The sequence below is a fragment of the Bos taurus genome, chromosome 6 (assembly GCF_002263795.3).
Source record: "Bos taurus isolate L1 Dominette 01449 registration number 42190680 breed Hereford chromosome 6, ARS-UCD2.0, whole genome shotgun sequence".
NCBI classification, from domain to species: Eukaryota; Metazoa; Chordata; class Mammalia; order Artiodactyla; family Bovidae; genus Bos; species Bos taurus.
Window position 1 is genome coordinate 58,647,644 of NC_037333.1, and position 13,792 is coordinate 58,661,435.

The 13,792-nt window shown below is 38.3% G+C and overlaps 1 protein-coding gene across 12 annotated transcripts in view; it reads right to left on the reverse strand.

The window, feature by feature from the left end:
- SMIM14 (small integral membrane protein 14) overlaps positions 1-13,792 on the reverse strand; it is a 144,576-nt gene that overhangs the window by 17,904 nt on the left and 112,880 nt on the right.

A 13,792-nucleotide genomic window follows, 5' to 3' on the forward strand; every position in this document is an offset into this window, starting at 1 on the left:
TGAGAGCTGGAGCTGGATCCTGCTCTCCTGGCTGGTCTTCCACACGTTACTGGCTACCTACGCTCTACATGTTCACAGGCAGACGATGCTGCAGGCTCTGCATAATGAGGTGCCAAAGTATCATAACCACATTTCTAGTCCTGGACTTACATGTTCTGTCCAAACCAGTGTGTTGGGATATATATTCAGTATGTCAGATTCAAACACTTGTGATGGGTAAAGTATACAGTCTTTAAAGAATTAGAAAAACACATTTGGTAAAACAAGAGAATCTCACTGCTTTGATAAAAGTCTTTAAACGGAGGTCTAATTTACAGTGCATCTCAGTATTCTCTTGACTTATCTGAAGAACACGGTGGGACTACTGATGCTGATTTTGGCCACTCCAAAAGGAAGTCATTTGTGAAAACAAAATAATTAAAAGAAAATCAATAAACAACAAGGTCCTACTATATAGCACAAGGAGCTAAATTCAAAATTCTGTGATAAACCATAATGGAAAGGAATATAAAATACAATGTGTACATATATATATATATAATACTGAATCACTGGTATATGACAGAAAGTAACAGAACATTGTAAATTAACTATACTTTTATTTTTTTTAAAAAAGGATAATAATATAAGGGAAACAGGCATAGCAGTAACTTCAAATATTTTCTGTATTGCAGTGGAGTGGGGGGAACCACATGCAGACTATTTAGTCAATGGTTGCTCCCCAGGTAAACCCTTTTGCTAACTAACACTGATCCCAGGATCGCAGGGAAGAACTAAAAGTAAATTTAGATTTCCTCACCTAACCAGGATGGTCATGTAAAGTTCCTTAAATGAATTAGCTTCAAAAAAGATGAGACAAAATAGCATGGTTAGAATAAATGTTTTTCTTCATTGGGGAAAAAAGGAGAAAACAGAGATTAAAAGAATGTAAGAGTCTTGGCACTGAGATTTCATGTTAGGGAAAATGTAGAACCTAAAATAGTCTCTTAGGATATCTAGGAAGCCTAATATAGAACTTTGGCTGTCAGAGGCTGATGGAAAAAAACATAGATCAAAGAGAAGACTCTAATGGCAAAAAAGCAGATAAATGAAACTTCTATGACTCGATCGACAAGAGTCTGGGTGAACTCCAGGAGTTGGTGATGGACAGGGAAGCCTGGCATGCTGCAATTCATGGGGTCGCAAAGAGTCGGACACGACTGAGCAACTGAACTGAACTGATGAGGAATCTTAGCTTGGAGAAATTCTTTAAAAAAATTACAAGAAAAACAGAAAATCTCTCTTTGGAATTATGAAAAGGTATCTGCTATGGATGTTCGTATTCCCTCCATCCCTCCAAATTCATATACTGAAGCCCAAATGCCCAGTGTGATGATGGAGTTTGGGGGTGGGGGTCTTTGGGAGGTGATGAGGTTTAGATGAAGTCATGAGAGTGGAGCCACCCTGATGGAATTAGTGTCCTTATGAGAGAGTGAGAGCAGAGCCCTCAGTCTCTCTGGGCCACATGAGGATACAGCAAGGCGGCTATCTGAAAACCAAGAAAAGAGTCAAATCACCAGATACCAAATCAGGCAGCACCCTGATCTTGGACCTCCCAGAGCCTCCAGAACCACGAGACGTAACTACTGTTTGAGGCCCCCAGTCTGTGGTTTTGTGCTAGAGCAGCCCGGGGCAACTAACACAGAACCTAAACAAGAACTTATTTGCCATTTTCTGTGTCTACTCAAGAATCTCATGTGTATTGGAGGTACTCTTCTTTCCCAGGCACAGGATCTACCTGCAGACTGATAAACAGTGTGATACAGAACAGTGGTTCAAAAAAGAAGCTTCAAAGTCAGAGGTATCTGGGTTCAAATTCTGTGTCTGTTACTTTCTAAAGCAGAATGTCAAGCTACAAAAGAAATAAATACAGTCTGTTATCAATGTTAATATCATGGTGAGGATTAAAAGATATATACAAAATCAAATACAAAATGTATATAAAAAACTCAGGTCATGGCCCATAGTATGCTTTAAGATTATAGCATTATGCAGTAAAGGGCTGTCTGTTTATGTGAGTAAGCTTGCTCATAGTTATCACTTTTTTTTTTTAAGTGAAATGCCAAAACCAACAGCAAAAATGTACTTTCAAATCAATGGTTAAACAGTTGGTCAGTGTTCCCTAACCAGACCTCATATAGTTCTCAGTAATAAGAGTGGCTTGAAATAACCTTAGACTGTCAAAACCCAGCTCTACCTAATTTTTAATACTGTACCACATTCCATTTAAATACATAATTTCCAAATTTGTATATGAAAAACAATGTTGTGAATGTTTCTATAAAAACATTCTTACATACTGGTTAATCTCTTTAGAATATAGAGAAGAGTTGCTATAATGAAGGTATATACATTTTAAGTTTTGATATACATTGCCAAATTACAGAAGGAAAACTTTAAAGAAATGACATAATACAAAGTTACATTCAAGAATTCCTGCATAATCACGCCACTGAGGAAAGGAAGCCCAATGTCTCAACTGAGAGATAGCTAGAATCTAATTATATCTGATCACATTTAGTTCTCTTAACTCAAAAATGGTTTAAAATTAACTCAAAATAAATTAAAGACCTGAAGCCACAAAAATCGTAGAAGCAAACATAGGTGGTAAGCTCCCTGACATTAGTCTTGGTGATGAGTTTTTGGATGACTCTAAAAGCAAAGGCAACAAGGGCAAAAATAAATACAAATATGCGAAAGTTGTTTAGTAGCTAAGTCACATCCGACTCTTTTGAGACCCTATGGACTGTAGCCCACCAGGCTCCTCTGTCCACGGGATTCTCCAGGCAAGAATACTGGAGTAGGTTGTCATGTCCTCCTCCAGGATGTGTACACACACACACACATATAATGGAATCATTATTCAGCCTTAAAAAAGAACAAAATCTTGCCTTTCGTGGCAACACGAATGGACCATGAGGGAACTATGCTAAGTGAAATAAGTAAGAGAAAGACAAATAGTATATGCGGAACTAAAACAACAAAAAATAGAGCTCAAAGATACAGAGAACAGATTGGTGGTTGCCAGAGGTGGGGGAGTTTGGGGGTCGGAGGTGAGTGAAATGGGTGAAGGAGGGCAAAATGTACACTTCCTGTTATAAAATAATTAAGTTATAGGGATATAATTTACAACATAGTGATTATAGTTAATAATACCATATGCATACTTGAAAGTTGCTAAGAGAATAGATCTTAACAGTTCTCATCACTAGAAAAATTATGTACATACAAAACATACATACACATACTGTAACTGTGTATGGTGACAAGTGTTATTAACTAGACTTACTGTGATGGTACTTTCCCAATACATGTAAGTCATAAACCTGAAACTAATGTTAGTTATAAATTATACTTCAATTTTAAAAAGAGGTGAAGTCTATTGCCCCTCTTCTTGAAGCTGAGCAGGCTCAGGACTGCTTCAACCAAAAGTATGGCAGAAGTGTTGTATGTGACACCTTAGGCTAGGTTGCAAGAAGTATCTAGCCACTGCACGCTTCTTTCCCTTCCTCATCCTCCCCTGGGATGGATGCCTGCCCTTGGAACCATGCCACTGTGCTGTGAGGAAGGCAAGAAGCCACATGAAGGGCCGCATGTAGGTGTTCTGGCTGACAGCGCTAAGCAGGGTTTCAGCCACCAGCCAGCATCAACTGCCAGACAACAAGTGAGCAAGCCTTCCATGCTCTTCGTGCTCCCAGCCTCTCAGTCTTCCAGCTAAGAACCCAGACATTACGCAGCACACTAGCCATCTCCACTGTGCTCTGTATGAACTCCAGACAGAGTTTGTCCACTTAATTAAAAGGTTTTGTTATGCCACTAAGTTTTAGGGTAATTTGTTATACAGTCCTAACAATGGAAATATAAAAGAAACTATGAATAGCTTATAATTAGTAAAGCGGCAATGAGAGCTGGCAAACATAGGGAGATTCTTATTTTCCCCTTTATACACTTGGTACTCCTTGAATTTTGGGCCATGAAGACATGCACTAGTTATTGTTATCTTTTAAATAAAACATAACCCCCCTTCTGTGAAAACAAAGGAAAACCAGGAGGCCAGAAGGGAGAGCTCTTACACAGTACAATTTGATGCCAATTTTAAGATTTATCGATTGTTACAGACCTCAGTAGAAGAGTCATTAATTATAGGCCCCAATGGTACAAGATGGACGTTGCATCTCCTATAAGAAATTGACTACCCCAGAAATTCAGCCAATGAGAAATCATAATCACCCTGAACTCTCACTTTTCTCCAATGGGCTTTTGTTCAGAATGACCCCTCCCAACTTTCTCCTTTTTCTCTATAAAGTAATGTTCCTTGGACTTGCCTACGGCTTTCACTGTGGCTTGCTTGTCCTGAATTGCAATTCTCTGCTATTCCCAAATAAATCCATTTTTTCTGGTAAAATAACTGACTTTTTTCTTTTCAAGGTCAACACTTTCTAATTGGTAAAATCAATTGTACCATAAATTACAGGACTATTTAGTTTTCCAGTGGCTAGATGATATTGATAAAAAATATTAAGATTTGAAAGAAGGAAATACAGAACATCTCCTTTACTGATTAAAGTAAAAACCAAAAGTCAACCATATTATTAAAAAGGCTTTAAAGCAACATGGAAAATGCTCAATATTATTAAATTGGGGATAAAAAATATATATCATAGTATCTAAATGTTTGTTAGAAAGATCTGGGAAAATGCATACCAAGTTCATCTAGGGAAGTAGCATTATGCCAGATACAGAGAAGTGAGTAAGGAGGTTGGTCTTACTTTTAACACATTGATTGCTTTTTTGAAAGAATATTACTCTATTTTTTATTTCAATAATTAAACATTTAACAAAAAATATATTAAGAGGAAAAGATACTAGGAGTAGATAACATTTCCTGGGTAGAGAAGTTTCTTAAACTTTTAAGGCATACATCTTCCAGGCCAATAACAGGTCTTACTTAATGTGATTTATTTAAGTACAGTGGACATTAGTCACAATTTACAAGGCCTTCAGGCTTTTAAGCGGAATCGGACCAATGATCTCTCAGAGCACATGTTTATAGTACTTTAATACAGAAACAAGTTTAAGTAAATTAAAGATGCTGAAGTTTCAGGTATACTGTTTAGATAAGGGCTGAACTACAGAGCTCAACAAACAAAAAAGGAATTATCTACATTTCAAATCTTAGGTTACAACGGAAGAGGAAAAACACAAAACATAATCTAAATTCACATTTTTAAATCCATCTGTTCTCTCCTTCCGGAACTCCTATCATTAATAGATGAAACTGTATGCCAAGTGAAGCCAGTCAAGGAGAATAGAAGGAGGTGACAAGAGAGCAGAAGAGGATAAAAACAGAATAATTCTGCAAGTGGCTTCAGTGGGAACTGAAAAAGCCTCTCTCCAGGCCATCTTTATGGTTGTAAGGAAATATAAGTGATTTTTTAAAAACCAAAACAAACTAGATATATTAGTTATAAGGAAACACCTCTTTTTAAAAATACCCTCCAAGACACAAAAATTATATAACTTAAAAGAATGATTTATAATTAGACTGTGATTTTGTGTTGACATCTTTCTATCTATCTAATAGCATTCTACTACTACATCAGTAAAAACCAGTATTTATCAACAGATGTATTACCACTATTAAATCAAGTAATGAAATAGAATTATATGTAACATGATAAAGATACCTGATTTTAACTGAAAGGGATTTACTGCATATTCCTATCCATCCCTTTAAGTCTTATCAGCCAGTATCTAATGAGTAAAGCATTAGAGTTCTAATTAGAGTATTAGGCTAGGATAGAAAGAGATCAGTAACGTCAGATAATGCCTCCATTTTTTCATGTTTCTGAACATTAACAGAACCTGGCAAAGAAAACCGGGCAAAACACGTGCCTGGCAAAACACAACCGCATTAAGAACAGTCTGACGCTTGTGTAACCTAAGGCAACATGCCAGCAGAGTAAGTAAAGCTTTGTCATGAGCACCCCAAAATGGGCATTCTCTGTACTGCAGTTTTACCAGCCTTGAACTGAACCACCATTTGTAATGTATCATTTAAAACACTCCTATGAGAATGTAGTCAGAAATAGTCATTTGCTTTAAAAGTCTTATTGGAAATGTACAATAAAATGTATGAAAACCAGATTTATATTCTTTGTACTGGTACAGCTTAGCAGTTAAAATAATCAGACCTTACACAGCAATGATGAGGCAGTGGTACAGAGTGTGAATTGCTGTTAATGTCCATTTAGCCTTCGGAGACATACAAGGTTTTCCTAATTTTATATATATTTTTGACATGAGAAAAATTCTACCAATTTAGAAATCAACAAAGGTAAGATAAGACAGTCTTATTAAAGTTATTAAAAGGCTAGTAAATATTGCAGTATATATTTTCTTTGTAACAGTGCATTCAAACACTTTGCTATTCAGTGGGAAAAGTCTAATTAATTTTGGTATATAACTGTACTGCTTATAATGCCTTTGAAATGCTAACAAAGTTTTATTTCTAAGTTAATTACTTGAATAAGTAATGTACTCACACAGTTTTAAAAGATAAAAAAGTACAGTGAAGAGTCTCCACTTTTTTCCTATCCTTCTACCCACCCACCCTTGATCACAAATACAGTACTTTTCAAGGTACGTGACGGAAACCAACAGGGAGCAGAGCAGATCACCATACTGAAGAAACAGCACAGGGTTAGAGCTAAATGTCAAGCCCAAGTGTGCCTCTGCGACTCGCTGGTCAGCTTTAACCCTTAGGAAAAGTGACTAAACCTCTCTGTACCTCAGTGTCCGCATCGGTAAAAGGAGACTCCACGGGCTTCCCTGGTGGCTCAGTGGTTAAAGAATCTACCTGCCAAGGCAGGAGACACGGTCCGATCCCTGATCCGGGAAGACCCCACAGGAGACAGTGCAAGTAAGTGCATGTGCCACAACTGCTGTGCTCTACAGTCTGGGAGCCGCAACTACGGAGCCTACTTGCCTCTCTGCAACAAGACAAGCTACTGCAGTGAGAAGCCTGCAAACCACAATGAAAAGTAGCCCCCGCTCACCACTAGAGAAAAACCATCGCAGCAATGAAGACTCAGTTCAACCAAAAATAAATACATAAAACTATTTTTTTAAAAAAGGAGGATCAGCATCAGAGACTTTCTATGGCTTTAAAAATAGTGCCTACACTCCTGTCAAACTCTCTCCAATATAACCATTGTTATAAATCTGAGATATATTCCTTAGATCCTCTTCCACACATTTACAAATGTGACCTTGACCTACACATTTTTTGTCTTCTTTTTGGGTGCTGTGCTTAGTCGCTCAGTGGTGTCCAACTCTTTGCAACCCCGTGGACTGTAGCCCACCAGGCTCCTCTGTCCATGGGGATTCTCCAGGTATGAATACTAGAGTGGGTTGCCATGCTCTCCTCCAGGGGAATTTTCCCGGCTCAGAGATCGAACCCAGGTCTCCCGCGTTGCAGACGGATTCTTTACCAGCTGATTAAGATTTATTTATTTATTTTAGGCTGGGCTGGGTGTTAGTTGCTGTGTGCAGCTTTCTCTAGTTGCGGCAAGTCGGGGGCGACCCTTGTTATGGTGCATGGACTTCTCGCTGCAGAGCTCAGGCTCTAGTGCCTGGGCTTCAGTCGTTGTGGCACAAGAGCCTAGTTGCTCTGTGCCGTGTGGGATCCTCCCTGACCAGAGATCAAACCTGAGTCCCGTGCACTAGCAGATGGATTTCTAACCACAAGACCACCAGGGAAGCCTGACCTACACACACTCTAACCTGAACCTGCAAAGGCATCTCTATGGCTTTCACTAACATTTCTCAGACACTTCCAAAATATGTTCCTTCTTTCATTTCTAATAGTTTTTGCATTCTCTGTTGTTTGGGACATAAATAGCTTGTTCCAAACACGATGGATTCTATCTTTTGACAGTATTATTCTTGTGTTCAACTGTTTTGGCTTTGGAGTCTATTTTGTCTGAGATTAATACCACATCCTTTTGGGACAGCTTCCTGCCTCTCCACTTGTTTATCACTTACCTACGATATTTTGTTTTCAGTGTCTATCTCCCCTGTAAATAGCATTTAAAAACTCCAATCTGTCTCTTTTAAAAAGGGACTATAATCCACTCACATATAACATTTTACTTTATGCTTTCTATTAACCATGCTTCTCTTCTTCATGTCTGCCTTCAGCTTATTTGGATTTCCTTTTATGAACCCTGTTTCTCCCCCTATTCAAAAGTTCTCAAGTGTGCCAGTACTAGGGCATCTGGACATCTGCAAAGCAGCTCTTTGGTTGTTGTGACTGGCTGGCACCCCTCCTAGCTTTCAAAGGTCCTGCCACATATTCATGTAAGTGAAAAATCTGGGCCTAAAATCTAAGCCCACTTCAAAGAGTAACACAAAGTTATTTTTTGGGTGGTTTTACTTGAATAGAATTATCGAGGAATTTAACTGGACTTTCACATTTAAATCAAGGGAAGATATTAATTTTGTTTTTAACTCCACCAAGAATTTGGTGACGTTGTAACTTTACCACTTAGAAAAATCATGTTGCCAGTGGTACTTAAGACCAGCACAACCTACGTGTTTGGGTCAGTATTTACAGCTATACGTTCATCATGACTTCTGTTTTTTTGGCTGCACTGGGTCTTCACTGCTGCACTACCCTCCAGGTGCAGTGCTTGGGCCTCTCGTGGTGGTGGCTTCTCTTGTTGAGCAGCACAGGCTCTAGAGCACCTGGGCATCAGTAGTTGCGGCACACAGGAACTTAGTTGCCCTGCCAAGGATCAAACCCATGTCCCCAGCACTGGCAGGTGGATGCTTAACCCACTGGGCCACCAAAGAACTCCCCATTATGACTTTTCATATTAGAAGGATCTATTTCCTCTTGTCTTCTAATGTAGCTGTACCTGAGACCACATTGTAGTACTTGTGTTTGCTTCAACTCTTTGCTTGTTTTTCTGTTCATATTTATTAATGAAGGACTACGCTGGGTGAGCAGTTAGGGTATACAAATAGCATCCCTTATCAAGGAAGCATGCAGGCAGCCTGCATGTACTGTACCCCACCAGGCTCCTCTGTCCATGGGATTCTCCAGGCAAGAACACTGGAGTGGGTTGCCATTTCCTACTCCAGGGACCCATGCAGGCCGCCTAGAGAACCTCTTAAGGTTCCAAGTAGGGAAGACTTCATTTTAAGGCTTACTAGTGCATCCATTCTTGGACCAGGCATCCTTTTTTTCCCTCCTATTTCACATCCACTATAGAGCTTGGGGTTACCTTGGCTTCTGTCTTGGTCCTTAATACCCAACTAGCAGCCCTCCCATGAATATCTTCCACTTTCCTTTAAAAAGCAGTAATCCTGGTTTCTGCCTGGTAGCACTTTATATTCCATAGAGGGGGAAAGACACACAACATAATTAGTTATCCACAAGTCGCACCTTCTTTTTGTATTCACGAACTTGTAAGGATTTTGCTCTTTAATTTTTATTAGTTATGCATGTAAACAACTTCAACTGTTCTATCAGTTTATTCTCCAAAAGAGCATTTCCTCAGCGCTTCCTATTTCCCCCTCCACAGAGGCATACCACTTTCAACTTTTAGCTGATTATTTTAGCATTTACCTCCATGTCTTTTTTTCTTGGCCATGCCATGTGACTTGTGTGATCCTAATTCCCCAACCAGGGATCAAACCTGAGCCCAGCAGTGAAAGAAACAGTACATGAGGCAACATTTTTGAAGACCCTATTTGATTGACAGTTTGGTTGGATATAGAATGATGGATTGGTAATAATTTCCCTTCAGAATTTAAAGTCATTGTGTTGTTGCCTTCCAGTTTTGCTGTTGAAAAGTCTAAAGTCATTTAGACTCTTGATCCTTTGGATGTGACCTGTATTTTTCAGGAATGGCAACTGGTAGAACTAAGTTAGCAAAGACGAACCAGTGGGGTAATGGGCCACATAAATTTTGTGGGTTTATTTTTTTTTTTTTTGGTTGTGCAGCATGACATGCAGGATCTTAGTCCCCCAAACAAACGAAACGTGTGCCACCTGCAGTGGCGGGTGCAGAGTTTTAACCACTGGTCCGCCAGGGAAGTCCCTAGGTTTTTTTCTACTACAAATGTCTGAAGGGGGAGCTACTGCATAACTGTGAGTAAAAGAGGTATATTAGCTGACTTATCAGAAATAAATCATTTAAGCTGCTGTAGTGAGACTACAGTTGAAGAGAATGGAGATGACAAGAGGAGAGAAGCAAGGAGACTGGCAAGAAGGCTAATTTCAATAATCCTGGCAAAAATGACAGTGTAGATTAGACTAGGGTGTTGCACTGGAAGTGTGAGAAAGGGATGGATTCTGGATATATACTATTAAGGTTGATCCAAAGGGACTTTTTTTTCTTCTTTTTTTTTTTTCATTTTCAGTCTTATTTATTTCTGAAAGGTGATTTAGATTAGATAATTGAAACATTCTCTGTGTGCCCACTACATTAGATTTTTTTTTTAACTTTACAATATTGTATTGGTTTTGCCATATATCAACATGAATCCGCCACAGGTATAGTATACTAACGCAAAGGGACTTTTTAAAACTGACCCCTGGTTTCTGCATTAGCCACTGGGTTGAAAAGAACAGAGTAAAAAATGATGCAAACACTGTTGCCTGAGCAGCCAGAATAATGGAGTGAATGGAGAAGACAGGGAATTGCCTGGCAGTCCTATGGTTAGGACTCAGTGCTTTCACTGCTGTGGCCCAGGTTCAATCCCTGGTCAGGGCACTAAACTGTTGCATGGTGTGGTCAAAAAAGAGAGAGAGAGAGAGAGAAGACAGAAGTATAAGGTTGGGGCTAAGAAAAGTCTAGTTAAGCACTCATCAAGTATAAAATGTTTACTATTTGTCCAAATGGAGATAGTGTATCAACAGTGAAATATACCAAAATCTGAAATTCAGGAGCAGCAGCTTTTTGGCTGGGCCAGTTTTAAAAGCATGGGCTCCTTTTGGTATTTACATTCCCTTTGCTCCTATTCATTTTTCCCTGCCAGTCTCTTCAGTATGAGCCACATGATACTTTTTTAATATGTCCTTTTCCTGCTTAAATCAGTTAGAACTTCTCTTACTTACAATGAAGAACTTACAACTGATATAATTACTAAATCAGGAAAATAAATTAGTTCTAAATTGTGAATGAACAGAACTTTATTAAAATGGAAAGGAACTAATGGCAAAATCTTAACTGCTCCTAAACTGAATATATTCCTTGGCAAAGCCCACCTATTTCCACAGAATAGGCCAAACAAAACTGCAACTCATTAGCAACATACAGCTAATGAGCTAACCATAACCAATCATTAAAATCCTCAAGTTTCAAGTTTTTACTTGCTATTAGTATTTTAAATTCTCAGGAATTGGTAATAACTTTAACCTATAAGAAAATCCAATTTTATTATACATGAAGTTGAAAATAACAAAAGTTCCAAATTAGGACTTGAAATTAATGAGATGTTACTTTATTACAAAGATGAATTAAATGTCCAGTTTTTTAAAAAATAAGAATCTCTGCCCTGTCATCACACTATAACACAGTATTATTACACCCGTGAGTTTCCTGAGCATGCAGACATCTACATTCTGGTAGCTAGAACTAATATAGAAAAATTATATTAAAAGCAGATAAGCTGCTTTTAATATATATGCTGTAGACTTAAGAGTTCTACAAGGTAATAAGACAATGCTGCTGCTGCTGCTAAGTCGCTTCAGTCGTGTCCAACTCTGTGCGACCCCATAGACGGCAACCCACCAGGCCCCACCGTCCCTGGGATTCTCCAGGCAAGAACACTGGAGTGGGTTGCCATTTCCTCCTCCAATGCATGAAAGTGAAAAGTGAAAGTGAAGTCGCTCAGTCGTGTCCGACTCTTAGCGACCCCATGGACTGCAGCCTACCAGGCTCCTCCGTCCATGGGATTTTCCAGGCAAGAGTACTGGAGTGGGGTGCCATTGCCTTCTCCCAATAAGACAATAGGTACTGTGAAAAAAGGATCCTGTGCAGTATAAGTAGAAGATAACACATGCATGAGAGGTAGAAAAGACACCTAATGTATTACAAAAGGAATACTGATAACATTTAAACGAAAATGTTGATAGCTTTCATTAGATACCCTTTTTCTGATTATAAGATTTATTATCACAGAAAATACAGGAAACTATAAAAGAGAAGTCTCACCCTATATTCCAGAGATTGCCAATTTTAACATTTTGATGTATTCTCTTCCTAGTCTTTCTTCCTATGCACACATACATATGAGGTATGTGTGCACACAAAAGCAAGATCATACTAAATGTCATTTGTGTATTTTTTTTTCATTTCATATAACACACATTATTTCCCTTGTGTTTTTAAATATTGTTCAAATACAACTATTGCAAACAAGATTTTATCATATAATTTCCATGATATAATCACTGCTCTACTAATTGACATTTAGGTTGCTTTTAACTTTTGATTACTATAAGTAGTATTATTCAGAAATATTTGAATTTATGAATTTAGAGACCATATTTCTAAAGACACTTCTTTAGAAAAAATGTTTAGAAAGCACTTAAATACCAAACGACTGAGTGACTGAACTGAACTAAATACCAACAAAGAGTAGTTATGACCCCAAAATGCTGCTTGATTCTGAATTTAAATCAAAGAATACAAATGAAATAAAAATTAAAAACCACAATTCAATATCTATCAAACTATCAGCATGTTATACACAAGCGGAACATTCATCAGTAATTTATAGTGATGTGAAAATATCTAGCACACACTAAGAGATGTGGACTTTTAAAAATTTGTAAAATCTGAAATCTAGTTTATCACAAAATTACTATTTCAAACCAAGATTGCTATAAATAATGTGCCATCAAACATGAAATAATATGCTCATTTTTATGCCTTATATTTGATTGAATTAAGACATTAAAACTATCAGCTTAAACTTTATAAATAAACAGGAGAAATTTATTTACTAATTTATTTTGCTGGACCGCACACCTTGTGGGATTCTAGTTACCAGACCAGAGAATGAACCCCAGCTTGCTGCAGTGGAAGCGTGGAGTCCTAACCACTGGACTGCCAGGGCATTCCCAGACAGTACTTTTTATCTTCTCTCCTCAGACTGGTGCGTCCCATGTGGCTCTAGCAGTAAAGAACACGCCTATCAGTGCAGGAGACAGAAGAGACTCTGGTTCAATCCCAGGGTCAGGAAGATCTCCTGGAGGAGAGCTCAGCAACCCACTCCAGTATTCTTGTCTGGAGAATCCCATGGACAGAAGAGGAGCCTGGTGGGCCATGGTCCACAGGGTCGCAAAGTGTCGGACATGACTGAAGGGACTATTCAGATTAATCAATTTTTATGTCAAGTTATCAGAGAGATGACACTGCCACATTTCTATACTCAAAAAAGTCTGATTTAATTTTTAAGTTCCTAGTTCATCTCTACCCTCTTAAAGCATTTTTAAGGATCATAAGCCCTAGTATAGGCTAACTCTCAAGGAGTATCATTCATAATCAATGCACTGATTACATACACACTGAGTAGGCAGGAAACTTGCTAATTAACTACCAACAATTCAAGTATTTCAGCAAATGTTTGAACCAGCCTGTATTAACTGGCCTATAATAATACACCCTTGTACAAGACTTAAACGAACAAAATGTTATAATTAATAACATAATAATAACATACAGCTGATCTCTGA